The following is a 9266-nucleotide window of genomic DNA, read 5'->3' as shown; positions in this document are numbered from 1 at the left end:
ATGATGATATGAGATTCCTACCCAAGATAACAAAGATGAGCTCCAACTATGTGGGGCCAACTTGTGAGCCTAAATTAGTAGGGAGGAAGGTGACAGTTTTTCCTCTGTGTGCTATATTCTGCATTTATACATATTAATGTTATTCCATCTTAATTGTTCACAAAAAGTGGACTCTGAAGTGGTGATTACCAGTCAGGAACTAAAACCTTGGAGTCATCACATACATTGTCATGAAAATGAGCTCAGGAACTTAAGAAACACCCCACCAAAACAAAACAAATAAAATTCCAAGGAACATCCTGACTAAGCCAGCATGGTACTGGATATCCAGAGAAAAAAAAATGCAACCTTTTTCACCTCAAAGTCTGTTTCAGAAACATGCTTGAAAAAACCTGAAAATCCTTCTAGATTGACCAGTGAGTACAGATCACTGCTGATCCTCTTTTTCTTACACAGAAATCTTGATTGTTACCCACAGGTGAGTATCAGTCACCCTTTAAATAATTGTCACTGTTCAGACTCTTATATTTTCCTGTAAAAGCTACTTCTGGCCCCAAAGACAGGATCCTGGCTAAGAGATCTGACCTGGTTAAACTGCTTTTAGCTGCTGCTCTCCCCCTGGAAAGGAAATGAATCAAAATCTTCCACAGGGATATGAAGACTGATTTATCTGTGTTTTCTCCTGCCAAAGCAAAAGCACTCCATGGTAGTGGGGGGCATAAACTTGCCCAGTTTCAGCAAGAAGTGGAAATACTTGACTCTTCTTGCAAAACTTTCCAGAACAAAAGTGAAAATTTGTACAAATCAAAGTGAAAATTTTGATACAGTTCTTCACAGTGAGAAGTGGCAATATTTTCTGTTTATGCTTCACTCAGTGGAGATGGTTTCAAAACCACCATCCCCATGCTATTTCCAGCTATCACCGAAATTCCTCAGGTCTAGAGTTCCTGCAAAAGTCTTACCTGATTCTCACAACTGAAAGTAGATCCAAACTGAAGTTTTCTAGTTTTACTCATTACAAAATTAAAGAACTTGTCCCTGGGTGGGTAAGACCACAAGACTAAGAATAACACACAAATATCTATTTTACACACCATGGTATCTGAGCACTTAAACAAATGAGAATCAATTTCTCATTTTTTAAGATTAAGTTTTATGAACTGTGGTCATCTATTACCAATTTTTAGACCCAGGTAGTGTCACAAACACTCTTAAAACTACCAGAAAACTAATTTATTAGCAAGATAAAATGTATCAGGCAAGAGCTACTCAAGAATACAATAAAAAGAAAAATTATTCTCAGCACCAAGAGAAGGAAAAGAGAGACCCTTGAGGAATGAGAAAAACGTAGGTGGATGTGTGGAATTCTTTCTCTACTTTACTCTTTTACAGATTTCCCTCTCCACTCCAGGTAGCGGAATAAGGCTTCTTGAAATTTCTGGCATAAATGCCTTTGCTGACACAGAAGGAGAATTGAAACCTACTAACCAAAAACATCAAACACTGACACAGATTCACTGCACAAAAAAAAAAAAAAAAAAAAAAGAGAATCCGAAAGAGGTTTGCATCAACCACACTTAAAACCTTGATGCTGCTTTGTTCTGTGTCATCCTTGTCCTTTCTTGCTCTGCAGGAGCCATTATCAGCACACCTCATCCAGGGCTCTGCTGGCTCTCCCAGCTCCCACAGCAGATTTAGGATTTACTGAGGGTAATTCAGTAGTGCTGCATCTCCTTAGAGGCAAAAGAACAAATGAAAACCCAGTAAATCCAAAGCAGGAAGAAATGGAACAGGGTCAGGCTAGGAAAGATTTTCTAAAGATTTTTTTTTTTTTTTTTTTTTTTAGATTCATTGCTAGAAAGATTTTAGGTCCAGAGGTACAATCATGATAATTTAGTCTGACTAAATTTTACAGTCTCTTATGGAGCACCTCCAGTTTGATTTGTAACCCACTGAGTAACCTTGTCACTTCCACTCCCAACAGCCTCTGCAGGGGTGAGAATACCATTCTATCTCCTGTGATCTGAGATCTCTTGATCTCCAAAAGCTGGATGCCAGCCTTGGGGAAACTTGGCTATTTGCCAAATAGTATTAAAAAACAGGCCCCATACTGATACTTCACATGAGAAATAGCTGAGCAAACCAAGTGCCATTTTGGGGTAAATCTAGTAAAAGTTTTCTTTTTCTTTATTTAAAATTAGAATTATCTCCTTCTTACTGCCAGGCCTAAGTCAAAGCTAGCACATTTTAGCCCATGAAGAAACTTAGGGGTAAAACCCCTGCCATTGTATTGAAGCAACAACATAATTTTTCAGGGCACTTGATGAGACAGAAAATATTTACAAAATATTAACACCAACCAATTAATATTATCCTTTCAGACATGTTGAAAATACTATTCAGTTAAAGAGTGTCTTCCTGAGATCCTCACCCCATCTTGTCCTGGCTTCTTTTTTCTTTTCTCTGCTGCAATTAAAGCTCCATTAATAGCTCTAAAGAAAAACTTCCAAAGCAGCATCTTCCTCTTGCCCACCTAAAATCCTTCCTTGCCAACCTCAGCAGCTCCTCTGTCTTTCTAAGCATAACTCTCATTTTATTCAAAGCCCAGAATCTCACATTTTTCGTGTTCTGAAAGGGGTCTGAATTCATGAGTTCTTGTGGGCACTTTGGTGGTACCCTAAATCTACTTTTCATAAAATACTTCCCATGTAAATCAAAGTCCCTGATTCTCTCCCAGATTTAGACAGCTATATTGCAAGAAACCGAACAGTTATTTTGGAAAAATACCTTTTTTTTTTTTTTTTTTTACAAAACCACCATTTTATAAAACACTAAGAGCTTTCTTTGTGGTGATAAGCATTATTGAAGAGTGATGCCATTAAGAATTAGATCAAGACAGTTTAAAGCTGACTTAAAAATACAACCTTCTAAGGCAGGAAAAAATAGAATTTTTTCTTATTTACATTAAACTCATAAATATCAGGAGTATCTTTATAAATATATTATGGTATGGAGAAACCTATAATTAAGTATCTTTTTATTGTATGAAATTAGGCTGACCTCAGGAAATGTGTTTTACTCCTTGTGCCTCAGTCCCTACCCCATCTCCCTCTTGCAAAATATTTATAATAGGATCCTATTCACATATTACTTCATGAGGACACTGTGTATTTATTTTTGCCAGCAGAAATCCCAAAGTATGTCTTTATTTCCTAAGAATAATCTTTTCAACAGCAGCAAAGAGGAAGGAATACTAGATCAGCAGCAATGAAAAGAGCTGTCAGACGATATCAATGAAAATATTCCAGGAACCCCAGTACTCCAAACTATGAACTTCCACTTTAAAGCAGCTGCTTAAAAAAAATAATAAAAAAAAAAATCTCCTTATCTGTTTGATATTTATGTTTTGTTAATAATTTAACAGAGATGTTAGTGGCATCAGTGCCATCACTGCAGTGATACCCTCAGCTGCACAGTCTGGAGGAAGCTGTGGCCTGCTGGGATCAGGTTGGCTCTCCAGCTGAGAACACTTCAGTGCAGGATTCCTTTCCTCCTTGCAGCAGTATCATTTCTCTCCTCATGCGGGGGAAAACAGTCCCCAACTGTTCAGGCAGCTATTATTGAAAAAACAGATTATGAAAATTGACTAATTATTCACTCTGCAAATGTTCTTCAAGAGAAGGCAAAACATATTCAGGCAAAAAAAAAAAAAAATGTTAGAATCAGTGAATGCTACAATCAGTCATTTTAACTCAGCAAAAAGACCTGTTTGCAAGCTTTCTTTCCCTGCCCATTAGCCTAAAGACTCTCCAAGTGTTTTCAATTTATTTTATTTTAGATTATTTTCAAGCCCCTAATTTAGATGATTCTCAGTCTCTCTAGCTAATTAATTGGCACCTCACTGCATGAACACCTCACAGTTTTCACTGCAGCCCTTCTGTGAGTGAAATCAAGCCCACCAGCACTGCTGCCTGCTTATTGTGATCTCTCTCAAGCCTCTCAGCCCATCTGAAATCTGCAGTCATTTGCAAGCCATCCAACTCTGTTCCTATTCCCAACACCTTCTGTGAAGGAGTGAGCGATGATCCCCAAATCATCGGCTTCCCAGCGCTCAAACAGAGCCAGTCAGCTGATGAAAACAACAGGCCGAGCACCAAAGGGCATCATTTCATAGCTCTGACATGTGATTAAAAACTTACAAATGATACATAACCCCTGCTGCAAACCAGATTGACTGGCATCCCCCCCTTTCCAAAGGACCCGGAATCTGGCGCGCTAGAAATCCTGACGCGCCAAGTGTAACACCCTCAGATGGTGTTAGAGCTCAAACACTGTGTGCTTAAAATAGGTTACACACAGATATGTATGGAGAGAGAGCCAGGGGGAGACAGAGATGGCTCATAAAACAGCCTCAAAGTGCTTCGTTTTGCTGCCTCAGACAATTCCTTTAATATAAAGTATTTCTGCTCCAAGAAAGAGGCTTGAAGAAGGCCTAACGCAGTGCAGTCCTTCCAATGTGTATATTTATTGCTTTCCCAGTATAACCCCATGAAGAATTGTGAATGCCAATCCCTCCAAGGATGCCTCCTTCCTCACATGTGCTAGTCCTTTCCAGGCCTTTTTGCAAGCAGAGTGATTCCTGCTCCCAACTACTTCCGCAGCCCGTGGTTTCTGCCATTAAAACAAAAAAAAAAAAAAAAAGGGAATTTTTGGAGTTATACCAAGCTTCCCTTTTCCTTGTCCTCTTCTTTACCACAGTGCACTGGAAAAACCTCCTTGCCACACACTGGCAGCTAAAAATAGTTTGAGCGAAGATTTTTCCCTCTTCCTCTGTATTTGTTCATGGGATTTAAGTGACTGTAAGAAGACAAATGGCATATTAGGATATATTCAGCTTTTGGCAGGTTACTTAACAAGATCTTTCAGCAGAGTTTATGTCCTGTCAGATCTTATGCTCGATAACTATTGAGTTTTTACGTAATAATATTTATTTAATAAAGACCTTTTCTTCATCTTTCAAATTTCCTTCTCTTTTACCTAAGAAGTACTCCTATGAGTTAAATGAAGTCACATGAGCAGATGTCTCTCAGCTCCTCTGAAAACACCTGAGTCACAGCACTGAGCAGCAATGTTCTTGGAAACATTGCTACAACTGAATTATGGCTCTAAACGTTGCATCTGATTAATTTGAGGCCTCGTGAACATTTCTAATAAAGGTTGTAAGTAGTTACATCTCTTTTTCACTTGGGCCCACTGCAACTTTTTTACTCCTCTTGATTGCATTTAAAATTAATTACCATTAACTATATCTCTCACTTAAATAAATTTTAAAAAATTAAAAAACCTTACTCCAAGATTAATCCATCAAATTATCTTACAGAAAACATTTTGTTTCCTCCTGCACCTCACACCCTTCACCTGAGCCTTTCTGGCTATATGTAACTCTGCCCCAGTATGATCCCACCATACCATTTCACTAAACAACCTAATTTTCAGTTCCTCAACAGCCAGGGCCAAACACAGTTTAAATAATAAAACATATTTCATCTTTACCTGGTGTTTTAGGCACTTTCAGCAGGGGTGGAAATCCTGACCTCCAGATCAGCTGTGGAATGGGAAAGAGTAAGAGAATAGCATCACCAGCCAATACATCCTCCACATGGAAGGAGATAACAAAAATCCCCATGAGAAACACCTGTGCTCAGGCAGCTCCTGTTGAGGTCTGATGGATAATTACTGTACAGGTGTAGCACACACCCCTCGGGATCTACTTTAAACCTTCCACAGTTTAAAGTGACCTCTTTTTATTTCCCTCTCCACTTAGAGGCATAAATAACCCTGCCATATGCTCTACACACATAAAACACAGACATGGACTCAGAATCAGTGGCAAGGACAGAGTTTAAGAGCAGATCTACAGCGTGCTCAGAGATTCCAAAAGGAAGCCTGGAACCCAAGTGTGCCCTACAAGTCTTTGAAAGAAGGTATCCAAAATCTTAATAAGAAAATTAAAAAAAAAACCAGAACACAGCATTAATGACTAATTATTGTCCTGTAGCAATGAGAAATCTTCACTGAAAGGGATACAGACCCTCCACTCGCTCCTTGCCTGTTGCTGGAGCCTCCAAGCTGGGACAATGTCTCTGACTGAAAACATCTATCAGCTGCTCAGAATTTATCTGTGAGACATACTGCTTAAATATAGCTTAGAGCTGTCACTTCCAAAAACCTGAAGTGACAAGATAGCAAACCTAGGCATCTTTTGATAGAGAGAAACCACTGTACAGAACAACGGCCCTCCCCTGTTTCCCTTCATGGCCATTTGTGAACACCATCCACTGGTTCTCATCACTACATGTGAACTGCTTTTAGAGGATTTGTGAAAGGCAAACTTAACAAGGAAACAAGTATTATGTGGATAAAATTCTCTATAAAAGTGTCCATACCAGCAACAGGAAATGTTTCCATCTGTATGTTCTTATTTAATTCCTAAGTTTCCTTACCTCTGTGATGGGGTGTAAACTCCTTTCCAGTTAATTCTGTAAATTCTGCCATGTTCCCCTCCAAGCAAATAAATCCTCTCCTGTGGTGGTGATGGTGGGGACAAGGCACACTGGCTGTTCTAACACTCACCTGTCTGAGCCAGGAACTTTTTAGAGGAAAAAGCAAGGGAAGGTGACAGGCAGGCTCAGTCTGGGTGATGTTTAACACATTCCTGGTCACCTCTCTTCCATTGGTACACAGGAAAGTCTTTCACATGGGTTTAACATCCCACGAGTAAAAAACAGTAATCCCAGTGGATGTACTGACTTCTTGCTGATGAAGTCACCTCTCTGAAGTGGAGAGTTTTGCTGATATAGTGCAGTGTAATTTATGAACCACTTCAGACACAGTTTCTCCAAATGTCTTTTGAAAACTTGGTCTGGCAAGTATAAGGGCTACATTAGCACTATGCTGCTAAAACTGCCTCAAGGGTTATCAAACTATCCATCTATCTTTCATGGAAACTGGGGGTGGAACAGAGCTCGTAGGTGCTTAGCTCATATCTCTGCCAACACAAAACTGCTCCATGCTGTGATCCGAGAGGTCTGTCCAGTTTTTAATCGAGTAAAGAAGCTCCCACCATTTCTCCCGATGGAGAAACTATCCTCTATCATAAAAGATTTCACTGCAAAGAAACAATTCCTGACACTTAGCCTAAAATATTCCCTTGCTGACATTTTTACATTCATCTCTATTATACACACACATATATTTATATGCACATGCTATACAACAAAAGCCAAACTGCTCCCGCTTACATCATACAGGCCTTGAAAAGTCAGTCACATTGCCTTGGTGTAAGGCTGGAAAGAATTTGTTCGCACACTTGGTTCTTCGGGAAATCTTGGTGGGGGTAGCAGCTTGATTTTCATGACACACATAAAAAGAATAAAGGTTACAAACTGTCGGAAAAACCTCACATCAAATGAAAATCTGCAACTCTGCATTAGCTGGGCCCTTGTAGGAAGTTACTTTAAAAAGCAAAAGGTGCTGGGCAGTGTGTAGGTAGTAGAATGATGTCATTTACCAGCAAACAGATGCACTCTCTGCAAATTTCTCTCATTGCAAGAAGTTAATTTCTGTGTAGAGCTGCTGCTCTTTGGTTCTTCAAGTCCATTAAAAGGTACCATAAACAAAACCAGCAACACTCACATTGTAGAAAAGTAGATCCCTCGGCTCCTTACAGTAGAATTTAATCAGAGCATTCTGTATTTACACTTTCTTAATTTCTGACCAGCCATCTTTAAGGATACAGAACTGCTGCAGCTCCATGTCACATGTGACCCAGGGGTTAATAAATCCTACCTCACCAGTTGCACAGTGGTTTTGATAAGCTTGCTTTCCTAGATATCCCCTAAAAATAATCTTTTTAAGAAAAGCCTGCTCCTTTCAAATGTTCAAAATCCCTTTCAAAGCAGGAACGACCAAAGCAATTTGCTTTAAGTTTTAATCTGGATCACTTTGCTTATTGATCAGATTGTTTAATGCAATCTTTTTCAGAAAAATTGTACCATAAATCGTTCTAGAAAGGGGTGTATATGCTTCAGAGTTAACATCTTTATATGTGAAATAAAAGCTGAATTTGAGCCCTGGTAGATATTAAAAACGGATTATTTTTTTCTGACTTTCACTGACAAGTCCTTCAATTAGTTGCCTCTTTAGGTTTGCCAAAATTACTTGTGACATTTTATTCATTGGCACAATAGCTATAGGTCATTTTCAATAACCCATAGCTAGCCCCATACAAAGAGATTAAGCAAATTCCCTTATTACTCATGGGAAATGTTAAGGTCAGTGTTAAGGCTGTGGAAAGATGGAAGGGTTAAAATTCCACCACCAGAGCTTCTCCAGCAATTACAGATGGAAAGCAAAAGAAGTCAATGTTAATTACACCAGTCCCTCAGGAAGGGGGAACAAAAATTGGGACAATAAAAAAATAACTTTCTCTCATTTTTAAACTGGACAGCTGAAGTATTTTATTATCCTCTTTCAGTCACAGCTCCTGTGAGGAAGGAATGCTGCAGAGACCTCAAAACCAGAAGAACTGAAATGGTAGCCCTGACTCAGTTTTGCTCATCCTCACCTCCTGCCATCTCTCTGATTTTCAAGAAAAATGCTACTGTGGCTGAAGATGCAGGAACAGTGAGAGAAGCCCACAAAAGTCTCACAGGAGATTCACTGACCTTGCCCTCTTGATCTCTCACAAATCACTGACCAAGACCTTGACTGAGCCCATCTCCTGACGGCTTGGGCGTCACTAACTAAGGGCATGGAATTTGCAACAGATAATAAAAAAGTTGTGCAATTTCTGCTGAGAGACTGCACCTGGTACCACAGGGCAACTCCCAGCTCACCCCAGTTCCAGCCTTTGCATTTGTTAGTCCGTTCATTCAGCCCCCAGGTGACACCAGTGAAAAACAAGCACTTTGGCTTGGGATATGAGGAATTCCTATTACACTGCTCCATACGCCTCCAGATCCCCTAAAGAAAAGCAGGCCAGCAGTCTGACAAAAAACATGCTGCCTGAGCTACTGCATTTTGAGTTTGCAGTGCCACAGAGATTATGAATGCCCAAATCAGCACTTTCTTTCCCCACCCCCTCCACGTTTTTTAAACCTAAAATACTTTCCCTTATGGCCCTGGTTTGTCCTTGTGACCTGCAGAGTGTGGCAGTTCTGCAAAAACAGGCCTTCAACAGTGGCTTTGTGAGAGTCTAAGTATGG

General features: G+C 39.7%; 1 long non-coding RNA gene across 1 annotated transcript; it reads right to left on the bottom strand.

Moving 5' to 3' along the window:
• Positions 1–3500: 3500 nt before the first annotated feature.
• Positions 3501–5610, bottom strand: LOC148184217 (uncharacterized). The gene is made up of 3 exons (XR_015772653.1): positions 5554–5610; positions 4722–4857; positions 3501–3614 (listed from the first exon to the last, which is right to left on the bottom strand). It is a non-coding gene; the product is annotated as an uncharacterized LOC148184217 (long non-coding RNA).
• Positions 5611–9266: the final 3656 nt, after the last annotated feature.

The sequence above is a fragment of the Pseudopodoces humilis genome, chromosome 6 (genome assembly GCF_049639895.1).
Source record: "Pseudopodoces humilis isolate 2021_Gansu_Grassland_sample_001 chromosome 6, ASM4963989v1, whole genome shotgun sequence".
Lineage (NCBI taxonomy): Eukaryota > Metazoa > Chordata > Aves > Passeriformes > Paridae > Pseudopodoces > Pseudopodoces humilis.
The sequence above is the reverse complement of the archived record's forward strand: the minus strand, read 5'-3'. Positions and strand labels throughout refer to the sequence as shown.